Genomic DNA, 23,498 nt, shown 5'->3' on the forward strand with positions numbered 1-23,498 from the left:
TCTTATTTTTAGATTTTGTCCAGAGAACACAACACCTAGACCTGCTCTAGCCATAGAGTAACATTAGGAAAGGAATTGTTGAAATGCTGAAGGTAACAAATCTGCAAGAAAGGAAGAGAATCCAGTGACATCATTGAGCAGCTGAACTGTCTCTGGAACCATCAATCTCCAGAAATTTTGTTACATAAGATTAATAAACCCCTACTCTTTAAGTCACTTTTATATAAATATTCTTATTTGCACAGCCTAAAGCACACTTTTTCATACAAGGGTCTAAGATGCCCCAGTGACACTGTTCTAAGGAGAAGGATGGTTCCAAGCCTAGCTTCATAGTTGGTGAAAGAAATACTTCTGTGAGATGCAGATGATTTGGTCATCTGCCTCTTCCTGGCACTGGTCTTAGTCAAATTGCTGAAATAGATAAATGTCATACCATCCCTCCAACATTCCTTAGTACCTTCTCCTTAGCTGGGTTATCCAATAAGAACAATAGGCATATGCTTCTGGCATGAGCAGAGAAAATCCACCAATAATTTATACTAATTGTTATAATCAGAAAATATAAAAATAACTTATTTTAATATCACATATACACAAGTTCTGGGATTTACACTAAAATATTGCTTTGAATTTGAGTAACTTTAGTACAGAGCTGTGGTGTGCATTCTTATCTGGTTCTTCTCCCCCTTCTGGGCCTACTGGAACACTGTGCTTCACAGGCCATCATCACAGGCAGTCAGGGCTGTTGACTAATCCTAGTCAATGAAATGTGAGGAGAAAGACTGAAGATTTTCAGAACTGCTACTGACTAGTGACTACTATGTGTTTTCTACTTTTTTCCTTTCTAACTGGAAAAGTTTATTGTAGTTTCGTGTCCCTGCCTCACTGAGGTATATTGGAAGGGTGGGGAGCAAGATAAACCTTTTTTATTCAGAGGTTACCAGACTAAGACAGGTCACTTCTAGAGATAATGGAGAAAGCTATCTAGATGATCTGGATATCTTGAACTATACAAAGGATGCAGCTCAAGGATGACATTTTAATACATCTTCCTGAGGAAGTGATTAAGTGTGTTCTTCATGAACACAGAATAATTAAACAATTATTTGGTGATCAAAAAGGCATGTTGCACTGGAGATTATGTGTGCTCAGATATGTTCTTTCCTACTCTCCTTTCTGGGAAGATTAGAATTCCCAGTCACCTTGCAGTTATGCAGGGTCCTGTACTAGTTCTAGCTAGTCAAATGAAAGAAGAAGTGATATGAATCTCTTCAGAGACAAGTATTTTAAAGTAAGCGTGACACCTTTATGATCTTTCTATCTCTTTGAGCAATAAATGTAGTCATATTTTATTATAAAATAATGACCTACAAAGTATAGGAAACTTTCCAAATAGAAGTCATGGAGTGCCCCCTAACCTGCAATAGACTTTACATGATATATTGATTCTAAACCACTGAGCCTTTGGGAGTTTATTTGTTACTGAAGCAGAACCTATTGCATTCTGACTAATATAATTATATAATTGGAAACAAAGAAACACCAGCACCATATTTAGGACATTGTTTCCCGTCTTTCTAGGCATAGTGCCTCTTAAATGCTTAGAGATAACTCCTTTTGCAACCCGTAAAACTCATGTCTGGACAATCTGATCATACCCCAAATCTATTCCCTTCTCACTGACTACCAAAGCATCTTCTTCCTATCTTTGGCAACTCTGTGGTCTTGCAAACTATGTGCTGAAGAATTCACATTTAAGTATTAATATTGCAATAACAATCTCAGAATATTTCAAGGAAAGAAAATAGATTTTAAAATTTTGCTTACTTGAACCCCTGGCCTGAGTATCTCTATATAAATCAGTGTCTACAGAAATGCATTTGCTTGGAATCTTATAAAAGTTACAGTAGGATTTATTGAGAGTCATTGAAACATTTTGTAATAAAAGCTATTTATAGTTTAAAAATTATGTATTTCTAGAAAACTATAAGGAATATACCAGTGTACCTGGTCTCAGTTTTCAGTTTTTTAAACTGCAAGTAATTGGTGACCATCCTTAACCAGAGTTAAGCAAATAATGTAGTCTCCTTAATCTTTATTCTACTCTGCTTATGCATCCCTCAGTATCTCACTTCATACTGTTCTCTGTGGGGCATCCTAATCTTGCTTTAAGCTCCTTATTACTTACAGGGACACTTGTTTGAATTAATTTATTATTAAGTATTCACATAAAATAAAACTTCATTTCAAATTATCTTAGAGACATGTATTGTCTCATTAAATACAAAGAAATAAGTGAGTACCAGGTATGCTTTGATCAGTGACATAAAAATTTCACCGATAACCAGGTACTTTTATCTTTGTCTTTTATTTTCTTTTTTCTTCTTCTTTATAATTAATTAATATGTTTTTGAGACAGGGTCTTGCTTTGCTGCCCAGGCTGGAATGCAGTGGTGTGATCATGGCTCACTGCAGCTTTGACCTCATAGGCTCAAGCAATCTTCTCACCTCAGACTCCTGAGTACCTGGGACCACAGACACATGCCACCATGCCTGTCAAGTTTTTTATTTTTAGTAGAGACAAAGTCTTGCTATGCTGGCCAGACTGATCTCAAACTCCTGGGCTCCAATGCTCTTCCTGCCTCGGCCTCCCAAAGCTCTAGGATTGCAGGTTTGAGCCATTGTTCCCAGTCTCAGTTTTTTTGTTTCTCGTTTTTTTCCCTCTGTTCTCCCATCTTCTTCATTTACTTCATTTTTTAGTTGATTTCGTTTGTGGTCATCTGACCATAGCATTCCCAGAAGTAACATTCAGACAAGATAAAACTTAGAGTTGCAGCAGAAAGAAGATGCCCACTTCCCGACTTCCTCGGAAGCCCCACAGCATGCTTTTTTCCTTCCGGTCTCACTAGCCAGGATTACATCACATCACATATCCATTCCCAAATCAAAATTGGCAATGAGAATAAGAACTTAGAATAGCAGTTTTCAATGTGTGGTGAGTGGGTGTCTAGAAAATCAATAGGCCCTTTCAGGAAATTTATGAGGTCAAAACAGTTTTATAATAATGCTAACATGGTATTTGTCCTTTTACCGTGTTGTTATTCACACTGATTGTATAAAAGCAATGGGGAATAAAACTACTTTATTTTAGCATGAGTCAAAGGAGAGGCATGAGAGTTGTCTCCAGACGTGAAAGTGATTGTTTTCCCCGTCAAGCCTCCTGGCTCCAAAACTGGCAATAGTTCAGAATGCTGTGTGTGTGTGTGTGTGTGTAGTCACAATCTCGGCCACATAAATTTTGACTGGATAAGAAAAGATGCAACAACAAATGACACAAAAATTTTGCATAGGAATTGGAAGGTCATGTCATGTCAGCTACAAACAAAAACTAAGGTGGTTGTGGGTTCAGTGTAAGCAACAGTAATAATTGAAAATGACTATCACAGAAATTAATGTTCAGGCTTGAACCAGCAAATACCATTTTAAAACAGCCACAAAAGAAAGAAGGGGTTGAATTCTTAGAGATCTTTTGAAATTTTCCATTAACCAAAAAAAAAAAAAAAAAAAAGAAGATGACCCGATACAATGCTAATGTTAGAAAAAGTGCTGGCAATTATTTCTATAATACAATATTTTAATAAAGACATTTGTAGGCCATATAATCTCTGCTGCAACTACTTTGCTTTTATAGCAATATATAAAGAACTAAATTTGGCTATGATCCAGTAAAATTTATTTACAAATAAATTTTTTAGAAGCAGATGTACTATACTGTATTAGTAGTTATCATATTCTCCTTTGTCATGCACTTGGAGTAAGAAAGAATACCATTTTACTTAAGGATGTCTTTGATGAAGCCATAAAAAGCAATAATTTAATAAATATTGATATTTGAATTCAATTCTTTGTAATATCCTGTGTGATGGAATTGGAAATATATCCATGATGCATTTCTGCTGCATATAAAATATGTCTCAAATAATTGTCTGGGCAACTGTTTGAGTTTTAAGTTGAACTAGTCATTTTTTTTAATGGAATATCATATCCTTTTTTGAATAATGACAACAAAAGACTGATGGATAAACTATAATTATTCAGCAGACATTTTCATAAGAATGAATAAAGTGAGTGAACCTCCACTTCAAAGAAAGAAAGAGGAAGAGATGGGGAGAGAGAAAGAAAGATAAAGATGATGGAAAAGAGGAAAATAAAAGAAAAGAAATGGAAAGGAAGAGAAAAAGACAAGATAATAGTTGACTATATTTGTTGTCAATGAAAAAACTTGAACTTTTAGGGGAAAATTAGAATTCTGAAAAATTTATCTCTGCCACCATGAGCTTGTCACCTTCCAAATACCTAAAGACTTTTTTAATGAGATTCTTGGTTATATTAATGAATGTAATACTTTTGATACTAACATCTGAGGAAGAGTTACATAACTCCATGAACCAACATTCTTATAACGACCAATGCACAATGTTGCAAAGTTATGCATGGTTAAAAGATTCATTTAACACATAGGTCGATGGATTTTAATGCAATAGATGAAAACTCCATTAATATGGTTTTAGTTCATCACCTAACCCTTGAGAAAATACCACTTGTCAAGTTTTAGTGGAGTAGCAGAGAGATATCTATAATTATATTAAAAGGTTATTTATTAAAATGGTCCTTTTTCCAACAACATATCTGTGAAAGGACAGATTTTCTTCATACATTTTAATGAAAACAACATATTGCAACAGATTGAATGCAGAAGCTGATATGGAAATCCGGCTGTCTTTTAGTCGAATCAAATATTAAAGATTTTGTGAAAATGTAAAATCATTTAGCTCTTTATTATTATTTTTAGTTTTAGGCACATATGCACAACATGCAGATTGGATACATAGATATACATGTGCCATGTTGGTTTGCTGCACCCATCAACTCATCATTTACATTAGGTATTCCTCCTAATGCTATCCCTCCCCCAGACCCCTACCCCTAGACAGGTCCTACTAGTGTGTGATGTTCCCAGTCCTGTGTCCAAGTGTTGTCATTGTTCAATTCCCACCTATGAGTGAGAACATACAGCTTTTGGTTGTCCGTCCTTGTGATAGTTTGCTGAGAATGAGGGTTTCCAGCTTCATCCATGCCCCTGCAAAGGACATGAACTCATCTTTTTTATGACTGCATACTATTCCATGGTGTATATGTGCCACATTTTCTTAATTCAGTCTATCATTGATGGACATCTGGGTTGGTTCCAAGTCTTTGCTATTGTGAATAGTGCTACAATAAACATACGTGTGCATGTGTCTTTATAGTAGCATGATTTATAATCCTTTGTGTATATACCCAGTAATGGGATTGCTGGGTCAAATGGTATTTCTAGTTCTAGATCCTTGAGAAATCGCCACACTGTCTTCCACAATGGTTGAACTAATGTACACTTCCACCGACAGTGTAAAAGCATTCCTGTTTCTCCACATCCTCTCCAGCACCTGTTGTTTCCTAACTTATTAATGATTGCCATTCTAAGTGGTGTGAGATGATATCTCATTGCGGGTTTGATTTGCATTTCTCTGATGACCAGTGATGATGAGCATTTTTTCATGTGTCAGCTGCATACATGTCTTTTTTTGAAAAGTGTCTGTTCATATCCTTTGCCCACTTTTTGAATGGGGTTGTTTGTTTTTTGTTTTTGTTTTTTTTTCCTTGTAAATTTGTTTGAGTTCTTTGTAGATTCTGGATATTAGCCCTTTGTCAGATGGGTAGATTGCAAAATTTTCTCCCAGTCTGTAGGTTGATTGTTCACTCTGATGGTAGTTTCTTTGCCATGCAAAGCTCTTTAGTTTAATTAGATCTCATTTATCTATTTTGGCTTTTGTTGCCATTGCATTTGGTATTTTAGTCATGAAGTCCTTGCCCATGTCTATGTCCTGAATGGTATAGCCTATGTTTTTTTTCAAGGGTTTTTATGGTTTTATGTCTAACATTTAAGTCTTTAATCCATCTTGAATTAATCTTTGTGTAAGTTGTAAGGAAGGGATCCAGTTTCAGCTTTCTACATATGGCTAGCCAGTTTTCCCAGCACCATTTATTCAATAGGGAATCCTTTCCCCATTTCTTGTTGTTGTCAGGTTTGTCAAAGATCAGATGGTTGTAGACATGTGGTGTTATTTCTGAGACTTCTGTGCTGTTCCATTGGTCTGTATCTCTGTTTTGGTACCAGTACCATGCTGTTTTGATTACTGTAGCCTTGTAGTATAGTTTGAAGTCAGGTAGCATGATGCCTCCAGCTTTATTCTTTTTGCTTAAGACTTTCTTGGCAATGCACGTTCATTTTTGGTTCCATATGAACTTTGAAGTAGTTTTTTTCCAATTCTGTGAAGAAATTCATTGGTAGCTTGATGGGGATGCCATTGAATCTATAAATTACCTTGGGCAGTATGGCCATTTTCATGATATTGATTGTTCCTATCCATGAGGATGGAATATTCTTCCATTTGTTTGTGTCTTCTTTTATTACATTGAACAATGGTTTGTAGTTCTCCTTGAAGAGGTCCTTCACATCCTTGTAAGTTGGATTCCTATGTATTTTATTGTTTTAGCAATTGTGAATGGGAGTCCACTCATGATTTGGCTCTCTGTTTGTCTGTTATTGGTTTATAGGAATGCTTGTGATTTTTGCACACTGATTTTGTATCCTGAGACTTTGCTGAAGTTGCTTAACAGCTTAAGGAGATTTTGGGCTGAGACAATGGGGTTTTCTAAATATAGAATCATGTCATCTGCAAACAGGGACAATTTGACTTCCTCTTTTCCTAATTGAATACCCTTTATTTCTTTCTCTTGCTTGATTGCCTGGCCAGAACTTCCAACACTATGTTGAATACGAGTGGTAAGAGAGGGCATTCTTGTCTTGTGCCAGTTTTCAAAGTGAATGCTTCCAGTTTTTGCCCATTCAGTATGATATTAGCTGTGGGTTTGTCATAAATAGCTCTCATTATTTTGAGATACATACCATTGATATCTAATTTATTGAGAGTTTTTAGCATGAAGGGCTGTTGAATTTTGTCAAAGGCCTTTTCTGCATCTATTGGGATAATCCTGTGGTTGTTGTCATTGGTTCTGTTTGTGTGATGGGTTATGTTTATTGATTTGTGAATATTGAACCAACCTTGCAACCCAGGGATGAAGCTGATTTGGTCATGATGGATAAGTTTTTTGATGTGCTGCTGGATTCAGTTTGCCAGTATTTTATTGAGGATTTTCACATCAATGTTCATCAGGTATATTGGTCTAAAATCCTCTTTATTTGTTGTGTCCCTGACAGGCTTTGGTATCAGGATGATGCTGGCCTCATAAAATGAGTTAGGGAAGAGTCCTTCCTTTTCAGCTGATTGGAATAGTTTCAGAAGGAATAGTACCAGCTCCTCTTTGTACCTCTGGTAGAATTTGGCTGTGAATCCATCTAGTCCTGGACTTTTTTTGGTTGGTAGGCTATTAATTATTGCCTCAATTTCAGAGCCTGTTATTGGTCTATTCAGGGATTCAACTTCTTCCTGGTTTAGTCTTGGTAGGGTGTATGTGTCCAGGAATTTATCCATTTCTTCTAGATTTTCTAGTTTATTTGTGTCAATGTGTTTATAGTATTATCTGATGGTAGTTTGTATTTCTGTGGGATCAGTGGTGATTTCCCCTTTATCATTTTTTATCGTGTCTATTTGATTTTTCTCTCTTTTCTTCATTAGTCTTGCTAGAGGTCTATCAATTTTGTCAATCTTTTCAAAAAAACATCTCCTGGATTCACTGATTTTTCGAAGGGTTTTTTGTGTCTCTATCTCTTTCAGTTCTGCTCTGATCTTAGTGATTTCTTGCCTTCTGCTAGGTTTTGAATTTATTTGCTCTTGCTTCTCTAGTTCTTTTAATTTTTATCTTAGGGTGTCGATTTTAGATCATTCCTGCTCTCTCTTGTGGGCATTGAGTGCTATAAATTTCCCTCTATATACTGCTTTACATGTGTCCCAGAGATTCTGCTACACTGTGTCTTTGTTTTCATTGGTTTCAAATGACATCTTTATTTATGCCTTTGTTTCGTTATGTACCCAGTAGTCATTCAGGAGCAGGTTGTTTAGTTTCCATGTAGTTGTGCAGTTTTGAGTGAGTTTCTTAATACTGAGTTCTAATTTGATTGCACTGTGGTCTGAGAGACAGTTTGTTGTGATTTCTGTTCTTCTTCATTTGCTGAAGAGTGCTTTACTTCCAATTATGTGACCAGTTTTAGAATAAGTGTGATGTGGTGCTGAGAAGAATGTATATTCTGTTGATTTGGGGTGGAGGGCTCTGTAGAAGTCTATTAGGTCTGTCTGGTGCAGAGCTGAGTTCAAGTCCTGGATATCCTTGTTAACCTTCTGTCTTGATCTAATTTTGATGGTGGGGTGTTAAAGTCTCCCATTATTGTTGTGTGGGAGTCTAATTCTCTTTGTAGGTTTCAAAGGACTTGCTTTATGAATCTGGGTGCTCCTGTATTGGTTACACATATATTTAGGATAATTAGCTCTTCTTGTGAATTGATCGCTTTGCCATTATGTAATGGCCTTCTTTATCTCTTTTGGTCTGTGTTGGTTTAAAGCCTCTTTTATCAAGGACTAGGATTGCAACCCTTGCTTTTTCTTTTCTTTCCATATGCTTGGTAGATCTTCCTCCATACCTTTATTTTGAGTCTATGTGTGTCTCAGCACGTGAGGTGGGTCTCCTGAATACAGCACACTGATGGGTCTTGACTCTTCATCCAGTTTGCCAGGCTGTGTTTTTTAATTGGGGCATTTATCCCATTTACATATAAGGTTAATATTGTTATGTGTGAATTTGATCCTGTCACTATGATGTTAGCTGGTTATTTTGGCTGTTAATTGGTGCAGTTTCTTTATAGCCTCAGTGGTCTTTACAATTTGGCATGTTTTTGCAGTGGCTGGTACCAGTTGTTTCTTTCCATGTTTAGTGCTTCCTTCAGGAGCTCTTGTAAGGCAGGCCTGGTGGTGACAAAATCTCTCAGTATTTGCTGGTCTGTAAAGGATTTTATTTCTCCTTCACTTATGAAGCTTACTTTGGCTGGATATGAAATTCTCAGTTGGAAATTCTTTTCTTTAAGAATATTGAATATTGGCCCCCACTCTCTTCTGGCTTGTAGGGTTTCTGCCAAGAGATCTGCTCTTAGTCTGATAGGCTTCCCTTTGTGGGAAACCCGACCTTTCTCTCTGGCTGCCCTTAACATTTTTTCCTTTATTTCAACCTTGGTGAATCTGACAGGTATGTGTCTTGGGGTTGCTGTTCTTAAAGAGTATCTTTGTGGTGTGCTCTGTATTTCCTGAATTTGAATGTTGGCCTGCCTTTCTAGGTTAGGGAAGTTCTCCTGAATAAAATCCTGAAGAATGTTTTCCAACTTTTTTCTATTCTCCCCATCACTTTCAGGTATACCGGGCAAATGTAGATTTGGTCTTTTCACATAGTCCCATATTTCTTGGAGGCTTCGTTTGTTTCATTTTACTCTTTTTTCTCTAAACTTCTCTTCTCACTTCATTTCATTAATTTGACCTTCAATCACTGATACCCTTTCTTCCACTTGATCGAGTCAGCTATTGAAACTTGTGTGTGTGTCATGAAGTTCTCATGCCATGGTTTTCAGCTCCATTAGGTCATTTAAGGTCTTCTCTACACTGTTTATTCTAGTTAGCCATTTGTCTCACCTTTTATCAAGGTTTTTAGCTTCCTTTTGATGGGTTTGAACATGCTTCTTTAGCTGGGAGAAGTTTGTTACTACTGACCTTCTGAAGCCTTCTTCTGTTACCTCATCAAAGTCATTCTTCATCCAGCTTTGCTCCATTACTGGCGAGGAGCTGTGATCCTTTGAGGGGGAAGAGGTGCTCTGGTTTTTAGAATTTTCAGCTTTTCTGCTCTGATTTCTCCCCATCTTTGTGGTTTTATCTACCTTTGGTCTTTGATGTTGATAACCTACAGATGGTGTTCTGGTGTACATATCCTTTTTGTTGATGTTGATGCTATTCTTTTCTGTTTGTTAGTTTTCCTTCTAACAGTCAGGTCCTTCAGCTACAGTTCTGCTGGATTTTGCTGGAGGTTCACTCCAGACCCTGTTTGCCTGGGTATCACCAGTGGAGACTGCAGAACAGCAAATATTGCTGCCTGATCCTTCCTCTGGAAGCTTTGTCCCAGAGGGGCACCTGCCTATATGAGGTGTCTGTTGGCCCCTACTGGGAGGTGTCTCCCAGTTAGGCTGCATGGGATTCAGGGACCCACTTGAGGAGGCAGTCTGTCTGTTCTCAGTCTGTCTGTTCTCAGAGCTCAAATGCCATGCTGGGAGAACCACTGCTCTCTTCAGAGCTGTCAGGGACATTTAAGTCTGCAGAAGTTGTCTGCTGCCTTTTGTTCAGCTATGCCCTACTCACAGAGGTGGAGTCTATAGAGGCAGTAGACTTTGCTGAGCTGCAGTGGGCTCCACCCAGTTTGAGCTTCCCCGCCGATATGTTTACCTACTCAAGCCTCAGCAATGGCGGATTCCCCTCACCGAGTCAGGCTGCCACCTCACATTTTGATCTCAGACTACTGCGCTAGCAGTGAGCAAGGCTTTGTGGGCGTGGGACCTGCTGAGCCAGGCATGGGAGAGAATCTCCTTGTCTTCCAGTTGCTAAGACCTTGAGAAAAGTGCAGGATTTGGGTGGAGTGTCCCATTTTTCCTGGTACAATCTGTCATGGCTTCCCTTGGCTAGGAAAGGGAAATCTTCCAACCCCTTGCACTTCCTGGGTGAGGCGATGCCCTGCCCTGCTTTGACTTGCCCTCCATGGGCTGCACCCACTGTCCAACCAGTCCCAGTGAGATGAACCAGGTACCTCAGTTGGAAATACAGAAATCACCTGTCTTCTGCATTAATTGTGCTGGGAGCTGCAGACTGGAGCTGTTCCTATTTGGCCATCTTGGAACCCCAAAAATCATTTAACTATTATTGTTCATTTTGTTTTGAAGAATTTGGTCATTTTCCTTGAAAATGTTATTTATGTTAATATGTAATGGGTTTATTTTTATTTTAAAATAAATATATACATAAATATTTTTAAAATTCTTAATTTTAATTTCTAAAATGATAAATGTTGACAGATATAAACTATAAAACAGAAGCTCTTTAGGGTCCTGAATTTACTAAGACTGTAAAGAGCTCCTGAGTCCAAAGAGTTAGAGAACTGCTGGCTAAGGCTAATCGAGACCCATCCACTATGTCTTGATTAAAGACCCAGTGACTAAACCTTGACTAAACTAAGGTTGTAGTCAGATTTCCTAGAAGCACATAGATCTCTGATGTAGTGATAGATATCAAAATAAACATAAAGTTCTGTTAGCAAAGAAGAAGGCAGTATTAATACTGCAAAAACTTCCCACTGAGTCACTTATTAATGACCCAGCTGACATTTGGATCATTATTAAGAATAGCTTTGTGACATGCCAGCTCTCAATCTCTCTGGTTTCAATGCTGTGTCCCCTACCTCCACCCAATGACTGTGTTTTATCTGCCATAATTAGCCCCTCTACATTTTTTGGCTCTGAATCTGGTTTGTTAAGATAATATAAGCATGAATTGAGTAAGGGGCTGGCTTGTTCTTACAGACTAGAGTACTGGGCCATGATCACAGACGATGTTTCTTGGTCTCAGTCCAGCCAGGGTGGAAAAGTATGGAAATAAAAACTGAGAAAACTTCATAAACACAGTAACTGTCAGGCAGCAGTGGCAGTAAATTTTCTACATAGCAGGAGCTTAAGATCAGTAACCTGGTTGGAAAGGAGAGTCTATAAGACTTATTCTCAAGCTACATTTATAGAGCAAGCACGCAGTTGCTGTTGTTTTTACTCCAGTCTGTATATTACAGATAAATTAGAATAGCAAAGTTTGGTCACGATGCTTTTGTTCATGCATTTCTTCATATTTAGAAAATGACAACTATCCAGCTTAAATAATAAGCCTCCAAGGAGTGACCTGAGGAGTGGAATAGTTGATGGAGATTTAAAAGCAAGGAGGTTAAGAGGGGACTCATTTTATTTCTAACACTACTCTGGAAACATCTCTCCCTTGAGAAAGATAAGGAGGAAAATAATCATGGAATAGGGTACAAATTCCATTGGTAAGTCAAGGACAGTAAGTAAATAATAATACATGTGGTGGGGGTAAACAATTCCTGTTTCCTTTGATACTTGAAGTAGATCAAATGTGCAGGTGCCAGGGAAGACGGAATGATCTTTTGCTGGAGACTTGGCTAAAAGGAAATTTTTGGCTACTTACAAGATTCAGTACATTTAATAGAGTTCTAGAAACTACTGAGATATTGATCACAGAAATAATAGCATCCAAAAGGCTGTATGCTTGATTGAGAAATGAACAGGGTTTAGGGTCAGGGAAATACATTATGCAGCCTGAGTTTGCTCATGAGTTATCAGTGTCAATATAAGAGTCCCCCACCTAGTATCTGATACATTAATTATATAATTCCATTAAGTAACCTGTCTAATATAATATTGTACTGAGAGCTCTTTTCTGGTGTTTCAAATATCCCCAAGAGTTTTCTGGGAAGCCATTGGAAAGTGGCATATTATCTAACAATATCCTGTGAGATTGATTTTCTGGAGAAACACATTATAAATCTCATGGATGAATGAACTACAACTTAGTAACATAACAACAATCATACCTCATGTTTGTGTAGGATTTAAGTCTCTACAAAAAGCATTCTTATTCTCTGTCATCCTCATAGTATCTAGCATACCACCTCAAGTTATCCTAAAGACAAACCTGCAAGATATGCTTTATCTTCCTTTGACATATGAGAAAATTGTGACATATATAGTATAAGCAACTTGTCCCAAATCCATGGACAAGTAGGGGTAGACATATAATTTGAACCCAGATATTCTAAGTTCTAGTGCCATGTTCTTCCATAACATCACAGCTGGCTGCTGTTTGTAAACCTGTTAAGCTGCATCTGGAAATGTGCATGTAGCTTCCAAAGTCATCTGACACTCACTCCATGACACTCATGCTTTGATATCGAGATGATCCCCTCCTCCACCTTCCTGTAGTGCTTTACCACCCCTGTCTGGCTGCACCTATCACTCACTGCCTTACAGTGTTCATGTTGTGTAATATGGTTTTCCTCTGCTGTAAACTCCTTGAGAGTGCATAAGGACTGACCTCAATTATCTTTGTTTTCTCCCTAGAACCCAGCTCAGTGCCTGGCCTATGGTAGAAATTAGTGAATACTTGCCCCTGGTTGATAAAGTGCTCAAATTGCAACTCTAAGTGCTGTATGGTTCCATAAGAAACTTATCATGAAAAATCTATTGTCCTGGGGAATTGTCTCTTTCAACTGAACTCAGGATTTAACTGGAGAAGAAGCTTGACGTCAGCCAGGTCAGCCAGGCTCATTGTGATCATTGAGGACATCCTTGGGGGACGCTGAGCAGGCTTTCCAGCTTCCTCCCTCTTCAACTGCAGTGTCTGCATGGCCTCTCTATTGACTTTCAGTGTTTTCTCCCAAAAGATCTGTTGAAGTGTGGTGGTTTATGGATATTTTTGTTCCTTTCTATGGAAGAGGCATTTCTCAGCCACATCTAGTTGGCCATCTTGCTGGAAACTTGAGCCCTTCTCCTCATTTTAAAATTCAAGTAGGAGAATATTGGTAAGTTGGAAATGAATAGTATTGAGAACAAGGAGGTAGGAGTTGGGGATGTTAACCTAAGTGGGGCTGTTTCGGAGGGCTGATTAGAGGTAACCAGCAGAGGAAAATACATCATTGTTGAGCTACTGCTTTGCTCTAGGTTCTCTGGCTACATTCACTTGTTATTTTATTTTCTTAACATCTTTGAGAAGTTGGTATTATTATCCCCATTTTTACATAGTAGTAAGCTGAAGCTCATATTTCCTCAGAAGCCTCTTAAAGTCACTAAGCTCCTGATTTGGAGCTGAAACTGTGTGTGTGAGAGTTCATGTTCCACCACCACCCCACACTGTTTCCCAGCAAACTTGCAGTTACAAGCATATATTAGCACATACTTCACATAAGCTTCCTGAGCTTCTCATGCTCCCTTTACAGGGCTTAGGAGAATGGGTCCAGGGCATAAAGGTGATGACAGCCAGGAAAAAAGAGATAGGCCAGTGTATCATAGAATTGGAGGGATATGGGAAAGGATTTATCTGCTTATTGCATCAGGCTGCCATAATTTTAGAAATCCCATCACTGAATGGGCCTTTCTTGGGAAACTATTATATTGCCAAAGCTCTTCTTTAAAGAACAATAATATAGGTGTTGGTGTTTGAAGAACTGATTTCTGTAGGTCCAATCAATTTTAGCCTTGGGTGTGTTATCCTTCTTCTGTCTTGTGCTACCTTGTGATCTCTTATTCAACAAACATGACAATAGCCATGGTAACTGTAATAATAATTGATGCAATTATAATAATGGGACTAACCTTAATTCTACTCATACGAAATTTTACTCATAGTAATTGTTATTATAGTGATGCTTCTATGTGCTTGGCACTTTCTCATGTGCTTTTAAAAGCATTGCCTCATTCAAATGTAAGTGTAGATAAAGTCCCATGCATTCATCATAACAAAAACAAGGTAAAAGAGGACATATCAGAGGTATTTAAACTATCCTCTGTGTGCTGTCCACTTGGAGGCTTTAATCCCTCAAGCTTTGTGTCCTCCACTGTGGGTCTCTGTTGGGTGATCTCATTAATGGTTTGTCTCCACTTTCCAAGCAGAGAAAGATGGTGACATTTGAGAAGAACCTGCTCTAAGCAGGTTGCTTGCATACGTTATCTGAGAAAACCTCATGTTCTGTTCATCAATCTTTGTACCATAGGGAGACTAAGAAATGAAATGTGCTTGGCTCCAGCTCCCAGCACTTGCATTAGGAAATGATTATCTGGCTGCTTAGAATTGCATCTGTTCCTGCTGGGTGTTGCTGCACTTGGAGGTCTAAGCCCTGTAGGTCATACTCAGCCAAAAGACCCATATTCACTATGGCAGAGGTGATTAGGTTTTTACATGTAAAATGGGCTTCCGGAATAGATGACTTTCTGGAGCTCTGATTTTTTTTTTCATCCAGATGACCTGTGGCACATTGAAAAGAGAGAATGCACAATTTACTACAAAGAGTGTTTTTGTTGTTGTTGTTTTTGGTTTTTATTTATTTATTTTTACAGCTCATATATTCCTACAGTGCAGTGTAGTTATTAAGTCTTTATATTCTGCCCTCAGACATTAAGAAAATAAATTGAGGCTTTTAGTAGAAAGGTTAGTGGTATAAGTCTTTCATGAATTAGCGTGTCTTCCTAAACTGGTAAAAAATGTAGTCTGGGCAGACTGGTGCCTATGAACTATTTTGCTCATAGATGAACCACTCATCTTAGGAGACAGAGTGGAAACCAGGGAAGAATTCTTAGCTGAGGATTCTTCTCATGGCTCCTCTTGTGATTTGTTGTCTGGTGTTCATTAAGTGGCTTAATTTTTCTGGAATCTGAAAGTCATAAATACACTGTAAAATGCTGTTAACCTTCAGAATCCACAACTTAGCTTCTCTCTCAATGGAGCAGTTCCATTCCGCTTGTCTTTATTTGACACATTTCACTGGTTACTGAAGATATTCCTTCTAAATATATTTCAGACAGCAATATTCTCCCTTTCCTCAGCTAGAAGTTCACAATGTGCCCCATTCTTTGCTAGAGTGTGAGTACTCGAGCTCTGCCCCAGGCACATGATAGGAGTAAGTCAGAACTAAACTCTTGCTCTCACTTTTTGTTAAATATCTTGTGATTCTCAGGTTCGTGAGTATCCAGGGTGCTTCAGTGCTATGTAAAACACAGACTGGAAAATTTGCAGGTGATGTACCAAAGTGCAGAAACAGTTGGTATCTGACTACAGACTGACAATCTGTCCAGGCACATTGTTGTTGGAAAAGTCGTCTGAAATTGGTCTTCAAATTTAAGCACTGTCTGGGTGTTAACACAGTGCTCATGAGAGCTATCCATTTCCCTATCGACTGAAAAGAGATCTACCAAGCCCTGACCAATTCCAGCATTCCCAAGTGTGTTAGGCTGTTCTTGAGTTGCAGTAAAGGAATACCTGAGACTGGGTAATTTATTTTAAAAAAAGAGATTGGCTTACAGTTCTTCAGGCCATACATTCATGGCACCAATATCTGCTTGGCTTCTGGTGAGAGCATCAGGAAACTGATAACCAAGGCAGAAGGCAAAGCAGGGGCAGTGAGTGGGAACAAGGGAGAGGAAGGTGCTAGGCTCTTTAAACTAACAGCTCTCCTGTGAACCATCAGAATGAGAACTCATTCATTACCTTGGGGAGGGCACTAAGTCATCCATGTGGGATCCTCCCCCATGATCCAATCACCTCCTACCAGGGCCCACCCCCAACACTGGGGATTTCAACATGAGATGTAGAGGGGACAAATATTCAAATCATATCACCAATTAATGATGTACTTGGGTGCCAGATAATTTACAGGCTCAGAGTCCCAACATTTTTCCTATATCCTGTTTCTCCTTTAGAGTGTTCACACTTCACCTTTGAGAATGGGACCAAGAGGTCAAAAGGAGAGATTCCACCTGCCATTCAGGACCTCAAAACTTCCAAAGACCTTCAAATCACAAAGGAAACTGGGTGTAGACCTTTTCTGTTGCAAAGAATAACCACTTCTCTTAGCCATCTATACCACTAAGTAGAATTTTTACTTTGGGCAAACCACTTACATGCCTTTGAGTGTTGGGAGATAAGACCTGCCTTAACAGATTGTAGTGATGATTAAATGCGATGATATACATGCTGAGGATGAGAGGAGTGATTTATAAATGGTAAAATTGTGGCACCAACATTAAGTGTCATTTTTGTTATTCTTAGTAATTATTATTTATTTATAATTGCATGTTTTGATGAGTTTCCCAATATAATTAATTTTTAGACCTATTGTTCAGTCTTTCTCAACACTTACAGAAATTCCAGAAACATAAGACAAGAATTATCAACCAAGTTACCATAAAGGATTTAATTAACAGAAACTATTATACATATGTGGGGTGTGTGTGTGTGTGTGTGTGTGTGTGTGTGTGTGTGAGAAACATTAAGTGGGTAGACAGCATGTAGACATTAAATTTCTGGCCAGTCTTGATCTGAAAAGCATTCCCTTCTTATCAAATGCTTCTCAGAGTCAGCCTCTTCTCAAATGCTCGTGGAGGTTTTTTAGAGTACCTTTACTTCTATCTTCAGCCTATGAAAATTTTCTACAACACTGCTAAACATGATGAATCTTGAAAGCAGGCAGATGTTAATTCTCTTTTAGCTGGACCTCCAGCAAAAGGTTATTTCTCCCCTGGTTCCCACTTCTACCCCACTTCTGCACCTGTGCCACCTTTCAGTTTGCACTCTCTTTACTCCTCTCCTTCCATGAGAATGTTCTTGGCAGCAATTGCCCATCCAGTTTCTCCCTCTCCAAGACCTTCCCTAAATTTTCCAGAGAGAGGGAAATTATTCCCTTCTTGCAATTATTGTTTATTATTTGTATCACATATTCCGCTTCAATAGGGGGTTACGCTCTGTCCCCAGTTGGTCTTCAGTGGTGCTCACTGACCACTGAATACCCAGATCCTTTTGTTTTAATCATGCTGGAAAATAAGCAGCAACACTGTACCAAGTTGGACTCATAACTGGAAGAATTTAATGCAGCTTCCCAAATTCATGGGTTATTCCCCAAAAGTTTATGTTTGAAGAATCTGACTCATGAACTATGTGATCTATATAAGCAGAAACATTTCCTAAGAGAAATTACCATACCACAGTTTTATTTTTCCCTGAGACACAAAGCATGAGAAATAATGTAATTTAATGCAATATAATGCAAAGAATAGACCATTACTCACACAAAACAGCACATTGTTTAGCAGCTGACAAGAATTCCTAGGAAACTTCCTGCAATAGCAATCTACATGAGCAATAACTGAAGAATATAGCTCTCTCTTTCTCTCACCAGATGGTCAAGATACACTATTTTAGCTACATAGGAGAATTCAGAATCACAGAAGAGCATTTAATACAATCCATCAACAGTGCTTCTCAGAAATCAATATAAATAAGAATAACTGAAAGATCTTGTTAAAAATTCAGATCCCCACATCCTCGTGCAACAGATGCTGGGCAGGTGTAAATTCAGATAGAGACCATGAAAATGTGTATTTAATGAGCACTCCAGGGAATCTGGATGCAGTTGATCCATAGGCCACACTTGAAGTAACATTACTTCTACACTGCAGATACAAAACTGCAAATGCAGATATATCAATCAGTGTGCCCAAGGTCAAAGACTCACTTATCAGCAGAGCCAGAACAAGGAATAATAATAGTGTGTAAAATGATTTATGCATAATTAGAAACAAGTGTTCTGCCTTCCATGCAAAAAAAAAAAAAAAAATCCCACAGTAAATTGTCTCTTAGTTCCTTACATACCTTTCCTCATCATCCAGACATCATTAAAATATTTATTGAACATCTACTATGATAAAACACCAATTGTGAAATGTTTAAAGATAGAGACTTGGTCTCCTTCCTAATAGAGCTTACAATATAGCAGATTAACTATTTACAGAAATAAGAAAGAATATATAATAAAAATGAAAAATATGTTGTGGTTACAGGAAAATATTCTTATGAATCCACTCAATAATCTAGCAGTTAATGTAACAAGAATGAGGAGAGACATTTCAAATAATCATTTGTCCATTTATTCCTTTATTTCACATTTTTATGCTTTGTACATGTGTGCAAAGCACTATGCTAGGCATTGTGGATACAGCAGAAAATATGAAAGGCAACATCTCTGGCTTCTTGGAGGATAATTTCTAGTGGGATGAGGAATAAATAATAAACATAACTAAACAACATGGATGCATACTAAGAAAAGTGCCCCAAAGGAAATAAATAGGTTAGTGCAATAGCATATGAGGAAGGAGTAGAAGGTAGTTTCAATATAATGGCCAGAGAAAGCCACTTTGGGAAAATAACATTTTATCTGATATCTAAAAACTACACGGGAAGCAGCCATGCAAAGTATTGGAGAAGAGAACAGCATCCCAGGTAAAGAGAACAGCAAGTAGAAAAGCCACGAGATAGGTGTAAGCTTGTCATGTTATAGAAACAGAAGGAAGACCAATTTGGCATTGTATTGGAGCATAGGGAGTGAAAAGGAAAGTGGTATGACATGAAGTTTGAGATGCAGTCAGCGGCCAGAGATTTTAGGATCCTATAGGTCACGATAAGGAATTTGCATTTCATACCATGTGCCGCGGTCAGCTGTGAAAAGCAGGAAGATTAGATTATTTAATTTGCATTTTTAAAGCTTACCGGATAATGGGTGAAAAATGAATTGAAAAGGAGAATGGATATAAGAAGGAAAACAAGTTAAAAGACTACTACTGTAGTTCAAGGATGCTTCCATGCTCAAAGTGTGAGGACGGCCATTATGCAGAAGCAAGGAAGAGGGAGATGGATGGGTAGTGGGACATCTCTTGTCCTTTGAGTAGGTCTGACTATGTGCACAGGTCCCCCTGGCTACAGAAGTAAGCAAAAATTGCTCAGCCTGGCATCCTAGACCATCTTCACGATGTCCCAGCCCACATTATCAGATTTATTTTGTTACCTGGGTACCAACTAAATTGGACTGCCTGTTCTTCTTCAGTATCTGTGTCCAGCAACCTATGTGTTCTCATTTTATTCCTTTCCATCATAATTTGTTCTTGCCTATACTCGCTTTATCTAAATTTGAGACTTTTACAAATGTTTCTTTCTTCATTAAATTATTTCTCTCAATCATATACAGTATCTTCCTCTTTGGAAACACATTTTAAATCACATGGTTAGCCCCAGCATAATTGCTATTTATTTGCATGGCTTTCTTTGTCTACGACACCATATGCTGCTGAAAGAAGAAATGAAGTGTTGGGGTCCGCGTGTTTCCTAAACAAAGGAATGAACACACAAGACAACACAGGACAAGACATACATGGCGGCCGCCCCGAACCGCACACACTGCTTTATTTTATCCAGCCGTTTGTGGAATGTTGCCAAGTCACGGGACACGTGTTGCTTCTCTGACCTTTCCTTGACTCGCAAGATCAGTAAAACACTGACCAGTTTCCAGAGCCCACTGTTTACAGCTGGCTCCTTTATCCTTCTTGTTTGCAGAGAAGGAATGTCCTGCTTTGTTTGCAAGAGCAGGGCTTATCGGGAACTTCTCCTTTGCGAGCACACAGTCCTCTACAATGAAGTCTCACTAATTTTTATTACTCATAGTACTTTGCACAGGGTCTCAGAATGGAATATGAGGAGTTCTCTAACCTGAGCTGGATACACTCCAGAGCCTCATTTCTCACGCTCACCCACTGCCTGCACATGCTGTTTCAACTTGAAGTTCTATGGAAAAGACTGCTATGTTATGGCTCATGACTTTGTTCTTGTTATATCATATTCTTTGTATGCTTTTCAGACTCTTGTCTACCCAGCAAATTCCTCTTTATTTTTCAAGTCTTATCTGAGGGTCAATTTCTTTATGAAATATTTTCATAGCACCCACCCTAGGTGCCTCTCTTCAGGTAGAACCAAGAGTTCCTTGTTAGATGCGCTCTTCTACACGGTATGAACTTAAAATACCACACTCTACATGCATAATTTAATACAAAAGGTAAAATATCTTGCAGAAAATTGCTATTATGTGAAAATAAGTAAATGTAAAAGTTGTGAACCAACAATGACAAAGAGAACAAGAGAAGAGACAATAGACCAAAAATATGATAAATTTTTAGAAGGTGGAAACATTTCAGTGAGCAGAGCAGACAAAGTTGAGTTCCAAAATGGCTGGATACTGAGCTAATCTTTCTGCAGTGACACCACTTTAAAAGTCCTGTATACACACAACAGCAATCACACTAAATTTGTGTGTGTATGCATGCATGTGCCTAGCTCTTAAGATGCACGTATGCAGACTAAATATTTGTGAAAAGCCTCTAACATGGACAAAGGGTATTCAGAAGCTATAGAAACAGACAGCAGTGGGAAATGGCTCCAAATCTATAATTAAGTTCTCCAGAGAAAAATGAAAAGGTGCTATAAAAAGTAACAATCATACAATTTCAAAAATAGCTCTCTGAAATTAAAAACCTGTGAGGGCAGGAACACACTCACATTTGAAGATATGATTGAGAATATCTCAAGCATCTCCCTCAGGAAATAGAACAAAATGAAAAGAGATGAAAATAATATTTTTAAAAGATAAAACTAGAAGATCAATCTGGGAAGTTCAAATAACAGAAAGAAAGTCTAGGAAATATGGAAGGTAGTATTTAATACAATATCAAAGAAATGATATACAAAACACTCTCAGAACCCACATTTCTGGAAGGAAGATATTCGTTGAAGGCCCAGCTTAGTGACTGGAAACCCTTACTATGGCACATATTTGTCAAATTTCAAAACTCTGGGTTCAAAGAAAAGATCTGAAAAAAAAGGCCCAGAGGAAAAAAAATCAGCTCATTTACAAATAATCAAAAATAAGTATACTATCAGATACACTAGGAATACTGGAAACTAGAGAACAATCGAGTCATACCTTCAAACCTTTGAGGAAAATGATTTTCAGCCTGGAATTCCATCATGGAACCACGGCTGACATTTAAGGGTACAATAAATATACGTTCAGGCAGGTCCACTTAGCCAGTTGCAGGAGGATGTTCTCCTCCAGAGGAAGGGTATTGCATCTGTAAACAAGGGATCCAACCCTGGTGAGAACAAAAAAGAAGCAAGAGTTGAAATATATGTCTAGAATGCTGGGAGAAGAAATCCCTGGGATGAAAATTGTGCAGCAGGCCTAGAAATATGATATTTCAGATTGGGCACAAAAATATAATGCTTTCAACAGGGGAGAAAAACGAACTCATGTATTTGATCACAGTGAGGAGAGGTCTCCTCTTTTAGAGAATATGGGAGTAGCAGTGGATAATAACATGGAAAACAACTATTAATTTCGATGGCAAAAAATGCAATTATTTTTGCACCAACCTAATACAAAAAATGCAACTATAAACTCTAGAAGGTAGGCAAGAAAGGAAAGTGATTACAATATATTAAGTGACTCATCTGAAAATAGTATTTTCATAATTATAATTATGTAACCATAAATATTGATTTAATAAAATTTCTGGTATAATTTGTATTAAGTAAATGGGAAGAAGGAAAGTGCATTGGAGGCTGTCATAAAATGAGAGTTAAATATTAGATCTCACTACATCAAGATTTAATCTAGTAAATTTTCTTAAAAATCAAGAAATAGCGGTGTAAGCCTATCAACGTCAAGGAAATAGTTTTAAAATTAGCTGGAAGAAATAAAAGAGGTTACCTCTAGAGAGCAGGAAAGAGGTGAGTAGAAGTAAGTAGGAAAAAGGAGTAAAAAGCATGTTTTAGTACTTTTACCCAAAACATTTAAACAGATTATTGGTTTATGAACTATTAACACAGTCTTTTACTTCACACTATGTGAATAAGAGGGCAACAGCATACAGAAAAATGTGTTACACTATCCGAACAGCAGTACACTTTGCACAATGGTGATTCATAACTGTGAGTGATTCAGACAAATAATAATTTTGAAGGTGTTTGGGTGGCTTTTATGTGGTTTAGAGTCAGAAAGTCTTTTTTTGGGCACATCAACTTTTCCTTATTCAAAGACTGAGAAAATCATATGCTATTTACCTAGATCACAAATTATGATTAGCCAAAGTGTGTTCATTCGCTCAGTCATTCTTTCACAGAGTAGCCATTATGTGTATCAGGCACCCACATTGATCCTAAGAACAATGGAAACCTTTTAAGGATTTTAACCAAAGTAGTAATAGAATCAGACTTACATTTCAGAATATCCTAGAATGTTGTATGGACTGGATGGGGGCAAGACTAGATAGCAAGTACTGATTGGAAAACACCACAAGAGCTGATAGTGTTGTTCCAGTTCTTAGGGAATTGCTTTCAACTTTTCTCCATTCAGTATGTTGTTGGTATGGGTTTGTCATATATGACCTTTATTATTTTGAGGTATGTTCATTATATTCCCAATTTGCTGAAGGTTTTTATCATGAAGGGATGCCGAATTTTGTTAAAGAATTTTTTTCATCTATTATGATGGTGATATGGTTTTTGTCATTAATTCTGTTTATGTGATGTATTCATTGACTTGCATATGTTGAACCATTTTTGCAACCCTGGAAAAAATCCCCCCTGTTCATGGTGTATTATCTATTTGCTGTACTGTTGGATTTGATTTGCTAATACTTCATTGAGGATTTCTGCACCTATGTTCATTAGGGATATTTGGTCTGTACTTTTCTGTTTTTGCAT

At 37.8% G+C, this 23,498-nt stretch overlaps 1 long non-coding RNA gene across 1 annotated transcript in view; it reads right to left on the minus strand.

Annotated features, from left to right (window-relative positions):
• The window catches only part of LOC144331169 (uncharacterized), a 338,119-nt gene that overhangs the window by 94,599 nt on the left and 220,022 nt on the right, over nt 1-23,498 (minus strand). Inside the window, exon 3 of the long non-coding RNA XR_013398123.1 lies at nt 21,718-21,886. This is a non-coding gene — a long non-coding RNA (uncharacterized LOC144331169). The remainder of the gene's footprint in view (nt 1-21,717; nt 21,887-23,498) is intronic.

The sequence above is a fragment of the Macaca mulatta genome, chromosome 9 (genome assembly GCF_049350105.2).
Source record: "Macaca mulatta isolate MMU2019108-1 chromosome 9, T2T-MMU8v2.0, whole genome shotgun sequence".
Classification (NCBI taxonomy): Eukaryota; Metazoa; Chordata; class Mammalia; order Primates; family Cercopithecidae; genus Macaca; species Macaca mulatta.